The 15043-nt window shown below is 33.3% G+C and overlaps 1 long non-coding RNA gene across 1 annotated transcript; it reads left to right on the forward strand.

Moving 5' to 3' along the window:
- The first annotated feature begins 564 nt into the window (after nucleotides 1–564).
- Nucleotides 565–5582, forward strand: LOC149650903 (uncharacterized). Its single transcript, XR_016370998.1, has 3 exons — nucleotides 565–736; nucleotides 821–2557; nucleotides 2627–5582. It is a non-coding gene; the product is annotated as an uncharacterized LOC149650903 (long non-coding RNA).
- Nucleotides 5583–15043: the final 9461 nt, after the last annotated feature.

Raw genomic sequence — 15043 nt, forward strand, 5'->3', positions numbered from 1 at the left:
GTAAATTTTATTAATTAATGAAGACACCAGTAATGGTTTTAGTAAATCAGTACATTAACTATGGTTCTACTGCGCAGTATCAAACACCAATGAAGGGCTTTGTATGAAATGTTTCTCAGTTTTCTATAATCGAAAATGGTTATCGATACTTATCTTAAAGATGTGACGACAACTTCTAATTCAAAGTTTAAATTAAAAACACGTTTAAACATCATATATAGGTAAAAATTAATTATTATTTTAAGTGCCTGTTAAGATTTCGGACCTTCTGTATGGTCTCTAGGTATTTTTAAAGTTTAAAAAAAAATACGACGATGTATCATAGTCTCGCTGCGGCTAACGTTAATGATGGTTTCCCGTAGAGTCCCAAAAATTCTGACGAAGATTGATCGTGTCCGTGTAGAAATTAAACAACATTTCTTCTTCGGAATAAATTTCGAAACGAGGCTTAAAAAAAGAACGGGGTAGGCCTAGTAGTTCCGAATCAAGTTAGCGACTAAAGTACTTGGCCAAACAAGTCAAACTTTGAACTATTCACAAATTTGTTTTTATCGATAGAGTCGTTTCGATATTTGCACTTCAATATTTAAATTTAAGAAGGCACGCAGAGGGTTTAATGAACTTACTCGCGCCTTTTGACAACTAACTTCCCAACAACAAAAAAAGAAGACAAAAGATTCAACCCTTTACAAGGTTCGTGACATAACATATTGGAGAGGTTAAAGTTCTATTCAGTGTATGTATTTTCAGTGTATGATTTATATCTATATGAATTATTATACAAGTGTATTTGATTGAATGTATTTTTCATGTACACAAGGAGAATCAAGAACACATTTAGGATATAAGAATGTTAATTCAAAGAAGATTTCTCGAGTGTTTTGGTTCCCTTATTCAAGTTTAATAAGGACTCAACGTTCTCGCATCTTTTATGGGTTCTTGTTCCAGTAGAAATTCCAGTCACATATTTCATAGAATTTGGATTATAAACCACTTTTAAAGAAATCGAATCTTAAGTTATCAGAGTATCAAATACCCTTAGGGTTTAAGGTAATTTGGAATTAAACTGAGATATCCCAGAATCACGACACAATTTCTACCACTATTACTCGATCATAGTTATACCTTTAACCCTAAATAGAGTCTTATGGTTTCCAGTATACCTAAATTATCCCGCCAATTTGGAATTATAAACACACACAAAACCAAAGTCGTGGGGCTCCTAGATGTAGTGTTTTTCTTCTTGTATTCTACACTTAGCTTAATGTAGCTTTGTATGAATAGGCAATGAAGATGCATTGTCGTAATAAGATGGTTGTTAGAATTACTTGATCTGTCAGTCGTGTTTGAATTTATGGGTAAAAGGGTATACTTCAATTCTAGCACTTGATTCCACAAAAATGATTGATATCCAAGACTCGCAGTGTGTGGAAGAATTTGGAAGGTGCTATTACGCAAGGTCAGGTACAATAATTTTCTGTATTAAATTTGCCCATTCATACATATTTTCAACTTACTATTTTCATTTCATTTCATTTATGGAATGCAATTTGTTTTATACCTGTTTTTATATTACATATCACTACGCGGTAATTTTTTTCTTATATGCACTCTAATAGTGAGATGAAATATACGTAATGAATGGTAACTTGGTGTAGATGCAGCTCTACTACATAAGCTTTACGGTATATTTCCATCAATTTATACTAAAGTTAGTTGACCTTGGGTCACGATATTTAAATACCCTGAGTTTGTTTTAAATTAATAAATAAATTTAATAATTAACAATTGGTTAGTGTACTTTAATGGTCTCTGGATGGCTAACTCCTTATAATCACTAACGTTGTTGATGTAACTGAAGTTCATGTGGTTATAGGTGCGGATAAGAACTCAATAAAATCTTTTTCACGCCATAGGGTGTGATAAGTTCGTCATGGGGCAGTAATTTTAATTCTAGCGGAGCGGATCACAGAAATGTATGGGGGCGAAAGTGAAGCTCACTAGTCATCTCAATGCCTTCGATTGTTTGTCTTTCACGTAACAGTTCAAGTGGTAGAAAAGTGTACGTATAAGTGGTTACTCGCTTTAAGGTTTAAAGTATCCGATTACGAGCTGCTCAAATTTGACAAACCGTGAATTCTTGTTTTGATTAATCACTTCTCTTGTTAAGCTTCTTGTCAATATTCTGATTTGATAATTTTACAGGTGCTGAATGACAGCATAAGTTCGTAAGATATGTTCACCATAAGTTTATCACTGGTTACAAACTGGAGTTTGTCATGAAGTGACGTAGGTCATAGATTCGAGATAAAGCGGACCTAGATGGAAGTCCTGCAAAATTAACCACCGAGTGTAGGACTTCAATTCTCGCTTGTCGTTCTCGAACTAGCTCGAGTCTCTAATAGTCTCTAGCATTACGAAGTATTGGTAGTGTCCCTCTTATGGAACATATCTTATAAACTTATGATGAGAGTAAGCGAGGTTTACAAATGATTTGTACTTGTAACCAAACTAGAAAGTTTGCTGACCTACGCACCAATTTAAGATTTTCTTTCAGGTATAGGTAGGGTAAACTAAATCTTACCATTGACGTATGAGACTTTTTTAATAACTAACCTGTTAACAGGTGACCGCGTAATTAAAACGAAGGGTATATACCTAAACATCAATCGTTCAAAAGTCTTCGGGAATATCCCTTAGATTTGACAGCGTGGCGTTAAATGAAGATGCGGTATAAGCAAGTAGCTAGCCGATCAAGACCTCGTTCAAATTTATTAGATAGGCAAGTATAAGGAATACCGATGAAAGCCGGGGAATTAAAAGAAGCGCGGATTATGGTTAAGATCCTTTAAAAACGAAGCGTCTTTATTCCTCCTCGAGTTGCCGCACCCTTAACCGAGATATCTTGATTTACGACAAACAAGAATTTAACGACAAGAGTGGCCAAAATAGATTTCTTTTAAAAGGTTAGCCTAACATTTTTCTCTCTGTACAGTAATAAAAGGACTTAATGACGAAACGTGACGTGAATCTTCAAGTATTGTCATAATAACACTCTTATTAACCATTGGCCCCCGTGTATTTTAAACCACCAAGCAAAAAATTGCTTATGGATCTGATATACAACCACTGTCATTTGGACTTACACTTTAATGAGACATTCGTAGATTTACATTCGAGAAATTTGCAGCTAGCATGGAGGTCTCTATAGGCCTAATTCTACTTTGAACGTTTAGTGGGATAATTTAATACCTACGCTTTATTTACGTACGCAGTAAATTTTACTGGCTAATATGCCTAACCTAAGCACTTGAGGTATATGGAATGTTATTCGTGATGCTATCTTCAAGTGGCGATAGCTGGAAACTTTATAAATCCAATTACTACTACGGATCAACTGTGAAATATATTTTATCAGTTTATTCCACTGTCACTAAATTCGTACTATAGTATTCTAAAATACTCGCATAGATTTAATACCTTAAAATTGCATATTATTAAAGGTCAAAAATAAAAATTTTAAAATGTAACTAACTATCTTACGAAGTAGTTCATCTACAGGAATTTTGCTTCTTGAATTAACATAAGAAAAGGTTCAATAAAAATCTGAAATGACAAGTTTGAGAACTTCATGCAACCACATATTACTGTCAAGGAGATTTTGAAGACACTTAAAATCAATAAAGATAAAATGATCGACTCAAGTACTTAGTCATCACCTATCAAACTTTGTGAATTTTAATTATCAAGTTCAGTGGCCTATAATACTTCTAGACATTTTCAACAACACTGTCAAGTCAAAGAACGACAGTCGTCATGCAAGGCTTTAAAAATGAAAAGATCCCTAACTGGTTAAAGGGTTAAAATTCGACGATTTATCATGTGTTTTTTCATGATAATGTTTTTTGTAGTTCGTGATAAAGAACATTTCATCATGTTAAACAAAGCAACGATGACAAAAAGGTTATCATCGTTATAGTTACTTCGCTTTCTATACAAACCTAATTTACACCTAATTATTATATCAATTATTTAGATTAAATAAAATAATTCAAATAGTCTCAATTTTAAAATAATAATTTAAGGTATTGAAGGTTAATGAACTAATATTTCAGTTTAAAGTAAGGGGGCGCGTAAGGTTTATGGCTTTATAACCCAACCCCACCCTTGAAAATATACGCGATTAAAATATTTAAGTTAAGTAATAAATTTTGATAGAATGATATAGGCACACTTTGACCAACTAGTTTAAAAAAATATCAGTATATTTTGCTTTTACGTGAGTACTTGGGATTATGAGTTGATCATTTTAACATAGCAATAAATTTCCTGGATCTAATGGAAGAGGTTTTACAGTGTTTAGAGCAATGGCAGCCTCTTAATTTAAACACTATGAAGAATTAACATTAGATGCCATTAGCTCATTCCAGGAAATCTAAAAATCCGATAAAATTAACGTAAAGAAGAGCATTACCACAGCACGTTTAAATTTAACGCGGCCTTTAAAAATTAGCCGAAAGATTGAAGTCTCATTGTAAACAGAGCGCATGCAGCGGGTTTACCAGTTTATTTACTTTAATAATTGAAACGCCTATCCAAAAAAATCTCGTATCTTAAAAAGCATTATTAAGTTCATAATTCGAAATATTAAAGCTCGCCTCAGGGTTCAAAAAGTTTAAGCGTTTACTTCTGAGTTGTTGACCTTAGAGATTCAAGAGCGAAAATGGTTTTGAGCTTTCGCCGTATTCTCAATTGAAAGTTGAAAGCCAGGCTTTTAAAATTACATTTTTCTAACCGCCAGAAAATGTTTCTTAGAATAATTAATGATTTGTAGATGTACATGTACAGATCTGCCTACCATACACAATCTATAATATATATATGCCCAAATTGATGGCATAATTACTATCTTACTAGACTTGGAAAACGAATCAGATGAGATTGAAGACGAAATTTCGAGGGTGAAACCATACTAAAAATCTTAGAATTTTTGGTCTAAAAATTTATCTGAATAGATCTGTAGCGTTACAATTTTTTTAACATTTTCTCAAAATAAAAAAATAAAAATGGATGTTATAGAGCAAGCAAACCAAAATTTCTTTCAATTCAAAGAACCTAAAGCTACGGTGCCTTCAAAGAAAATTCGTATTCACATAAAAAAATTTTTTAAACTAAATTTTCTCATCATATTTTATGTACGGTTTGTAGTGTACCTTTTAGGGAGAGGGAGGCTTCTCATTATGACCTATACACAAAAAAAAATTTGGACGGCTATACGTTTTTTGGCTAGGAATTGGTCTGTTATGGAAGAAATCGTGATCAAACTTATATGGGCGCTATAATGGTATATTTAGTTGGGACTTATATCATAGCACCTTACAATATATGTCGGAGGTTAGTGTAGAATTTTCCCCTTTTGCTAGACACGTTGGGGCCTTTTACAATTGATTTCTTTCTCCAAAAGGGTATGAAGTAAAGTAAAAAAATAAAAACACCTTAAAAATGAGGTGAAAAGAAAACGAAATTCCAATTTAATCTAAGAGAATATTTATCATAAAATTTTCAACTAAAGAATATATGGAAAAAAAATGTTGGAATTCAATGTAAGAAAGGATATACTGTAAGGTTTAAAAAACATCTTATTAAAATACTTATTTTAAATTTAAATATAAATGATGTTGATATAATTGGAGAAAAAAACCTATTTGAAAAGCATTTTTTCTCTTTTTTTTTTTGGACAAAAGTTTGTTTTAAAATTTTGAGGTTTAGATATCATTAAGTTTTAGAAAGTTTCTGTTTAAAAATAATAAGTATTTTTTGCAGAAACTAATTAATTTCTGTTTCCCAATGTCGTGTTAATTTTAAGGCATCATCCGTGAAATTATCCAAACATAACTTGAAAACACTGGCCCGGACGGCAAAATTGGGATAGAAGTTACATTTTAGACTCAAAATCGCTCAAAGAACATAACATACCCCTTAATATCCGAGTCATATTTTATTTTTAAACGCAGTATTTTTCTAATTCAACTTCTAAAAAACAGCTATAACTTCATTATTTACGACTAATTTTCTATCTTTTTCAAGATTTAGTTTAATAATAAAAAGGTTGCCAAGAGATTAAACCTCACATTCATAACTTGATCGCGTTTGAGAATCATAGCAGGAGATCGCAGTTTTTGGTTTGGTAAGTCCCTGATCATAGCGGGTAATAATTCGACAACAAAAACGTGTAAAGCTATCTTTGGATAGTAAGTTTTGTAACATTTGGTTCACGCTAATTTCGAAAAGAATCACTTTTTTTCCTATAGAGCGGCGGGATTTCTTTTTTGATACGCAGGTGCTGAAAAATTGGTTACTTTGAAAGAAAAAAAATTAGAAATTGCGTATGGCCATTTTCGTAAGTTCATCTTCAATGAAGGATGAGGGGAAAATGGCCAGAAAAGACGTGTAATAATTACTTTCGGAACGCGTGTATTTATGTTAGGTTTCCAAGTAATGGATTAAAGATATTAAGCAAGACGATCGAGGACCAAGAGTTGGGCATCACTAAAAGTTCTTGCTTTCATTTCGATATCACATTGTGATATATTTTGCGAAGGAAAAATGGTTTTCAAACGAAGTTTATATGGAACTACACGGGGTACGCGAATCTTTTGAATTTAATAACAAAATTAGGAAGAACGAAAAAAAAATTTAAGATGTATCAGTTTTGGTATTTTTTTTGGCTTATTAAGTTAGAAAATTAATGTAAAAAATCATGATTTTACGAAGCGTTTCGCGTGAAAATTAATATGATATAGAAAAACATCATTGCTAAGGATATAATGGGTTTATAAAAAAATTTCTTAACAGGCGTAGATAACCCTAACTTAAACCTTATAAATTAAATTCATGAACTAACAATAAAATATTTTTCTGGCTGAAATTTCAATTCAAAAATACACACCACAATATCAGAAACAACCTGTACTGTAGTGTCTAATCTAACAACTATATTTTTAAGTATGATTAAAGTGTATTATTTATGTTATTCTGCACTTGCTATATCTGTGGGAGTTAATCTCGAATGCTTACGTAAAAGGCAGATGGTGCTAGGTTAACTCATAAGACACTCCGTTTATAAAAAATTAGAAGTGTTCTAATTGTCCAGGGCACACAGGAAATGGGGGAGTGTTTGAAATGGTAGCATAAAAGCGTGTGGCAACCCGTGCGAGAAATTTAAATCTCGCAAACTAACAACGAAGCGTGGACGTGCCATGCGATTTCTATCATTTTCGAAATGATTCTTGTCAGGTACTTGGAAAAGTACAACCGCTCAGTCTACCCAATTTACCCTCTCAAAATTTTATACTAGTCTTTTTACACCGGCTCACGTAACCTTCGGGGCACAAATTGGATGCCCTCTACTCGGAGCCACAAATTTCAAAGACGGGGGAACGGTACAGTAGCGAAATTATCATCTCACCATCTGGTGGGCGGAAGAGATAGTCCGAGAAAAAATCCCCTTCATTGGTGGTCATTATTTGATGTTTTTTTCACGTAAGAAAACGGATACTTTGCCCATAAGCTAAAGCGTAATTGCGTAATGTGGATTTTTGAAAAGGAAGTAACAAGTAAATGATTGACTTTAGGCAAACGTGGAAAAACTTAATGTATCAGTTGCTCTTACGCGATTGGCTTAAGTGGCTTTAGGTAATTTGTTTCAATTGGAAAAACTTGCCTGTATCATGCGAATTAACAACCGTGACCTAACTTGAACCTAGCACCGATCTTAATGGTTGTGAAACTGTGAACAGCGTGTTTGTTAAATCAATCATTAATACAGACTGCATTTAATATTAAACTAATATGATCATTAAAAACTAAACATTTAATGTTTCTTTATGACGAGAAATTTATATTATTACTTTGACCTTGGACCGATCTTAATGGTTGTGAAACTGTGAACAGCATGTTTGTTAATTCAATCATAAATATTTTGCAAACCAAATGCATTAAATATTAAACTTAACTGACCATTAAAAACTAAATATTTAATGTTATATTATGTCATGACGAGAAATTTCAATTATCAACGTCCGGTTGCAAGTAATATTTATTAACTTAATGGAACCAATTGCCTCTGAACACACAGGTGCTAAAATGATATCTTAAATTTTCTTTAAAAATATTTTAAAATAAAAACAAGCAACGAAAGATTTTCCTTTTTTTTTCTTTGCAATTTCTCCTTTTATGTTATAATTAGGACGACGTCTTGTCGTCATGATATGCACGATTGGCATCAGCGGTGGTCATTTGATCGCTTTTTATAGCTGCACGCATGGTTGACCGGCACACGCGCGTCTAACCCGAGGGGATAGATTTTTAAATTTTTTTAATTCCATTAGACTCGAGAACCGCGTTCGAGATGAATTCCCTACAATTTACAACTACTTAAAATAAAATAAAATAAATTGCGTTAATTTCTGTAAAAATTTTATTCCCCGCAAAAGGCAATATTAAGTAAGGGGGAATTCGAATTTTTCGAATATTTATTTTTTCTTTTTTCGACTCTATTAATAATGAATATAATAAAACTCATTTTGGTTAATTTTTCTCTACAAAATAAAATACGTAAGGAAGGGTCACTATCCTCTGATTTCCCCTTTACATCGCTTATTTCAAAAGGAACCATTTTTTCTCTTCCCCAAAAAAATCTTTTTTTAATTCCATAAAAATTTCCAAGTTTTATGAAAAATTTTAAGGGGTTTGCGCGCTTTTAAATTTAAGTGTTGAAACATTTTAAATTGGTCTGAAGGGTGCTTTACAATAAAAAATATTTTATATAAACCCAATGCGTGCATCTCTTCTCTATCATGGGCGAAAATTTTACAGTTTTTTTATTTTTATTATATTCATCGCTTTGTACAAAGACTCCTTACTCTTCTTCTATGATTGCTTATTTAGAATTAAACTTTCTATAACAATTTTTTTTTACCGAAGGTCAAGGTCCGTAATAGGTTCAACATTTTCAAGAAAATCCTTTAAACTCTATTGAACTTTTGATTTCTTTTGTATTTAGTATACAAGACTTATTTTAAAAGGCGCTTCCTTCCTAGAATTGATTTGATTTGATTTGAAAGATTTAATCATTTAGAAAAACACCTTTTAGAGTTTATTATTGATTTTCGTTTGACTTTAAGTTAATTTTGCCGCATTGATTTATTTCTAAATTGTAAAAATTACAGTCAATAACAACAATAGCTCATGCCGGTGTTTGCAAAACGTTAAACAATTCAAAACAAGGTTTTTATTATATTACTTTCTTATGTCTAAGCGCTAATTTAATTACGATATAGAATAAAAAGTTTAAAAAAATAATTGGGTTAGTTTTTGGGGGCTTTTCACTTATAAAATTAACAGTGTTTACGGAATTATGTACAGATAAATCACAATATTCGTTACTTAACATGGGCGATTTGCCCCTCGGTTATACCAAAAAGAAAATAATAAAAATTTATCGGAAAAATATTAATTGAAAATAAAAATTAACTTCAAACAAAGCTGTCCTTCGTGAATTCAGTAGACCGACACAAAATAATAATTAATATTTGTTAATTAAGAAATTTTAATGCTCTATATTTAGTATATTAACCGTCATCAGTTGCATGTATTGTATTTAAATGAATAGATTCGACCATATACGTTTAAAAATAAGTTCATATGATATGTTGGCCATAAGTTTGTCACTGGTTACAAACTGAAGCTTGTCATGAAGTGATTGAGGTAGGTCATAAGATCGAGGTAAATGGACGCCTAGAAAGGCACTGTCAAAGGCTTAGTACAGACTAAATAGGACCTAGATGGAAGTCCTGCAAAATTAACCACCGAGTGTAGGACTTCAATTCTCGCTTGTCTTTCTCGAACTAGTTATCTCGAGCTGTAAGTCTCCAGCATTACGAAGTATAGGTAGTGTCATACTAATGGAACATATCTTATAAACTTACGATACAAATAATCACAAACGAAACGCTAGGTATTCATTACACTAGCTTCATTAAACTGAACACAAATCGTTGCTATTCAATTGTGAGCAAATAAAGCTAATATGAAAAAACCACATACGGAAAAATCTCGGTGGTGGTTCTATATGGGAAAGCTCTTCTGAATTAATAATAGGTCACGTTCGGTAAGCGATATAGAGTAGACCAACCAATTATGCTTTTTTCCGCGTTTCCCCAGATTACGGTAGTGTCCCCAGATTGTCTCCCCTTTTTATAGCCGTAAGGGCGACCCTTACGCTTGCGACCGACCTTTAAGGGACTCTATATTAGGTAGGTTGAGAGAGAGAGGGAGAGCTCCGGGCCGGGACCGCTTAACCCCGCTCACGAATAAATTATTCAGGCTTTCTATCTTAATAATGCAACGATATTGCGGTTGCGGCTAATTACAAAAGGTATATAGACCCTAAACGCGTTATATAGGGGTGCGGCGGTCACCGTGGTCACGGCGGGTCACGAATATTAATCGCCGCCGCCTCATCAGATAGAAAGCTATGACGCTTTATCACTGCTACTGCCTATGTACGATCAGGATTGTGTTTGTGATAAAGGGTTATATACCTTATAGATTGCCTGCCTATCAGTGCCATGCATGCATGCATGCATGCCTAGGCTTAAAACTAATTTTGTTTTTAAATTTAAGTCGACAATAGGTTATGTGTATACGTTGATAGGTCAATTAATATTAATTAATTTGTGTTTGTTTCTTTCAGGTCATGCTTTAATATGAGGAAAATTGTATTTGAACTTTAGCCTCGTTTACTTCGTTGGGTGATCACTTAAGGGACTGTTGTGAAGAAGGCATGAATATTATTTGAAATACGTCACAGGCACCACGTGATGCCACGATTTAAATATTCCATATGGTGTTGGACTAGACACCTAGTCCCTGTTTCTCGCGAGATTACAGCGGCAGTTTCCCTATAACTTAAGATTCTTTGAATCACGCCTCTCCTTGTTCATGCACCTCTGACGTATTTAAAATAATTTTTACCCAACCAACGATGCTACGTTACAGTCCCTTTAAGGTAAAGATACTTCGGAATTATTCAGCTCAAATAGTTAACAATTAAAAATTAAATAAATGAAGGTAAAGATACCTCGGAATTATTCAGCCTAAATAGTTAACAATTAAAAATTAAATAAATGAATAACTAATCATTACGACAAGAAATTAATATTTAATTTAAGTGAAAATGTACAACTGGAAGCTGTCTTCTGAAGAAATGCTACGTAACATGTCACCCTGGTTATTTACCAAATGTTAAAAGCAAAAATCTTTACAGGTATAATAACGTATTGAAGATGAAAATATTTGGATGGCGACTACAAGCCGCCAGACCGACCTTTTTTTAAACCCAAAATGCATTTACGGGATGAGGGCTAAATCATAAGAGGGGGGTAGAAGTATTTCCGGCCAAAATAATGCTGAATGAATGGGCAACCGCCAAAAAATATCAAATAGTAGTATATAGTAAGTCATATAAAAACATTTCTTCTTCTTTTTTTTCAAAGTCATATTGTGAAAAGTTATTTTGAAAAAAAAAAATAATAAAAATCATTTCGATTTGAAACGCCGTTTAAGAATACGATTTATCAGGAGATATTTATTTTACCATTCTCGCTATAGTCCTTTGAAAATTGAAATTAGATTCAGAGAGATATTTTTGAAAGGGTTAACAAGGTTATTTGACCTTAATTCTTGGGACCCTTGATGGAACTTTCATTAACTTTTGAATTGAATTAAGTTCAAAGGTTACACCCATATACTGACTGTCAAAAAAAATGCCGGTAGATGGGTTCCTGAATTACACGCATTCTTTTGAGTATATACTTGCTTATAGAGAAGCGTTTTAAGAGTAACAAACGGATAATATAATAGGAAAATATTGATTCGATTCCCATACATGGGAGTTTGAAAGGCAGTTTTTTTGGCCCTATAGGACTGGTTTTGGAACCTATTGAAAAAATGGCTGGTTCATTTTATACTCAACATTGAAATTATTAAAAAAAATGAAACTTCAATGAAGAAGCTAATGTTAATTTAAATTCCAATTTGCATATTTGTAAACTATAAGGTTCATTGGCCAATGATGTTTGGATATGCTAATTGTTGTTTTAATAAAAAAAATAATATTGGTTTTTATTTGCAATATTACTATACGTTGCTTTTCTTGTAAAATGAAAAATATAATTAACATAAACAGTCTAAGTAATACCTATTGTCTTTAAAAGCTGTTAAGGTATGATACCGATATTTTTAAATTGTTTTTGAGTCTAAAAGCATTGACCTTCCATGGTGAAATCGCCTTAACTTCAAAGGACGTACAGTTGCAAATTCGTACAAACAAATGGTAAGTAACAGGACCCACAACAGTCAAAAATGTCACTCTCAATATATAATTAGGACCATTCTATTCAGTCTCTATAGAAAACACCAGACTTATAACACCAACCATTTCACTTGTGTCCTGGGACCCAACCATAAACTAGACCTACATTCGTCCCTGAAAACAAATGTCCTGGATTTTTCTCAGGCCAAACATCCCATGAACAGACAAACCCAAGCATGGAACGTCTGGCCACGAGTCTACGCGAGAGAATACCCAAATTTCAAAACAAGCCCATAACGAACCAGAAATGTTTGTGGATACGGATAGGAGATTACGATGAGAAACGCGTGGATAGGTTAGGGGCCCCGAGGGCAATTTCTCGTGCGGGCCATGTCGGTTATGGCGCGTAAAAGTGACGACATCTGGTTAACGGACCAAGCGAACCCCAACGTGAAACGGTTCGCCAGCGTAACATTTAATTACAAACCTACACACCTCCGACGCGATGCGCATGTAGGGGGTTTAGCATGGGAAATAACGTGGCGAAACAAAAATAATTTCACTGTTTTCAACCAAGCCCGCACCACCGTGGTAGGTAGGCAATAGTAGATGAGTAGAAATACCCCCGAAAGTGGGTGGGAGACGTTCAGAGATGATTTGGGATGCTTTTAAGGATTGAAATTGGGGAGGAATATTTTTCTAAAAAATCAATTTCGGTAAATAACGGCGCTTTAAAAATGTATTAAACCCGGATAGAAATAACCGTGATGCGCGTTTGAAATTCGAAATAGGTCTTTTTGAAAAATGGGGATGTTCTATAGTTGGTAATAGCATAAGTTTATAAGATATGTTCCATAAGTTTGACACTTCCTTTACTTCGCAATGATAGAGACTTACAGCTAGAGCTAGTTCTAGCAGAACGACGGAAGCGAGAATTGAAGTACTACACTCGGTGGTTAATTTTGCAGGACTTCCATCTAGGTCCTATTTAGTCTGAACTTACAAAGCCTTTGACAACAGCGCCTCACCAGGCGTCCCTCACTTTACCCTGAATCTATGACCTACTTCAATCACTTCATGACAAGCTCCAGTTTGTAACCAGTGACAAACTTATGGTGAACATATCTTATAAACTTATGGATGGTAATAGTTAAGGCAATTCATGATTTCTGCATGCCATAGAACATACTTATAATAAGTATAGTCCGCTTTAGTTCAATATTTCTGTATCAAAAACCTCAATGGAATACGATAGAAATCAATCGAAAATTGAATTTGATCAATTTTAAATAAACAGATGGTAGTTATTACTCTAAAATGTATAATTTTCAAAGTTAAGGAATTCCTTTAAATATGTCTGATATCTCGTGCCGCGTAAAGGGATGATAACTCGGTGAACATTTATCACCAGGTCGATTCGATTTAATAAAAGAGGGTAGGCGAAATCGGTCTCTGACAGATACTTATTCAATTTTCTGTCTGATTTCGCGCCACAGCAGGCACGATATCATCAATTTTTTTCTTCTAAAACGTCTAAGAGATCGCTAAGAATATATTTAAGAGGCGAAACGCGTTATTACAGGGTTCTTATCTTTTGATATCGCACCGTTAATCTCAAGGTTAACCTATAGACTCCTTTAATACAAAAAAATCAAATTTTGCTTAAAATCGAGATTATTTTTATATAAAAAAATCTGATACTTCTTTTTAGGCAGGATGTAATTTAACTCTGTTAATTAATATTTAAAATTACTGTTGAGTTAATATTTATTATCAAGAGAAAAGAATTATTTTACGTCATTAATATAAGAGTTTTAAGAAACGTGTATCTAATTTTAATATTACAGCCGATTCATTAAAATAAATTTAATTAAATTAAACTGCTAATTACGAAGAACATTAACGAATTTTTAATATTTATATCGAAGGAAATAAAAATGCAGCGCAAATGCAACAAAACACATGTAAACAGTGTATGAACTGTACGGAATGAAGGCATATTGCTAAGAACCCTAAATTTATCATAAAACTGATGATAACGAACGTATATTACAGCTGATTCATTAAAATAAATTTAATTAGATTAAACTACTAATTACGAAGAACATTAACGAATTTTAAATATTTATATCTATGGAAATAAAAATGCAGCGCAGATGCAACAAAACATCAGCATGTAAACAGTGTTTGAACTGTACGGAATGAAGGCATATTGGTAAGAACCCTAAATTTAGCATAAAACTGACGATAACGAACGAATCTTTCAGCTAGAGTGAAGATGTTTCTTTTATAGCATTTCCGGTGAAATGACGGTAATGTGGGAAAAATTCATTTAAGAGTTTCAGATGAGCGGAATTAATTGAGGCTTCCCGATTCGCGATCCAGGTCGTCGATTTTTGAGACGCGCCGTGTCTCAGTTCTTGTAGGGAAATAAATAGAAAAACTAAATTTAACTTCGATAGTTTTTGCATTAAACCAAAGGATGGGTGGTGTTTGTCGAGATAGAGTTGTGTTGATACCAACAAACGGTAAGACGTTTCCTCGTTAGATACGGACTTCTTAGCTCTCGGGAACAGACGGCGTGAGACACGCTTCGAATAGTAGCTAGCTAATAAGGTCCACCCCCACGATATAAAAAATATCATTTAAAAATTAAGGTCCATTGCC

Source organism: Phalangium opilio, unplaced genomic scaffold (genome assembly GCF_054372755.1).
Source record: "Phalangium opilio isolate 3A_F unplaced genomic scaffold, DU_Popi_V2 ptg000082l_1, whole genome shotgun sequence".
NCBI classification, from domain to species: Eukaryota; Metazoa; Arthropoda; class Arachnida; order Opiliones; family Phalangiidae; genus Phalangium; species Phalangium opilio.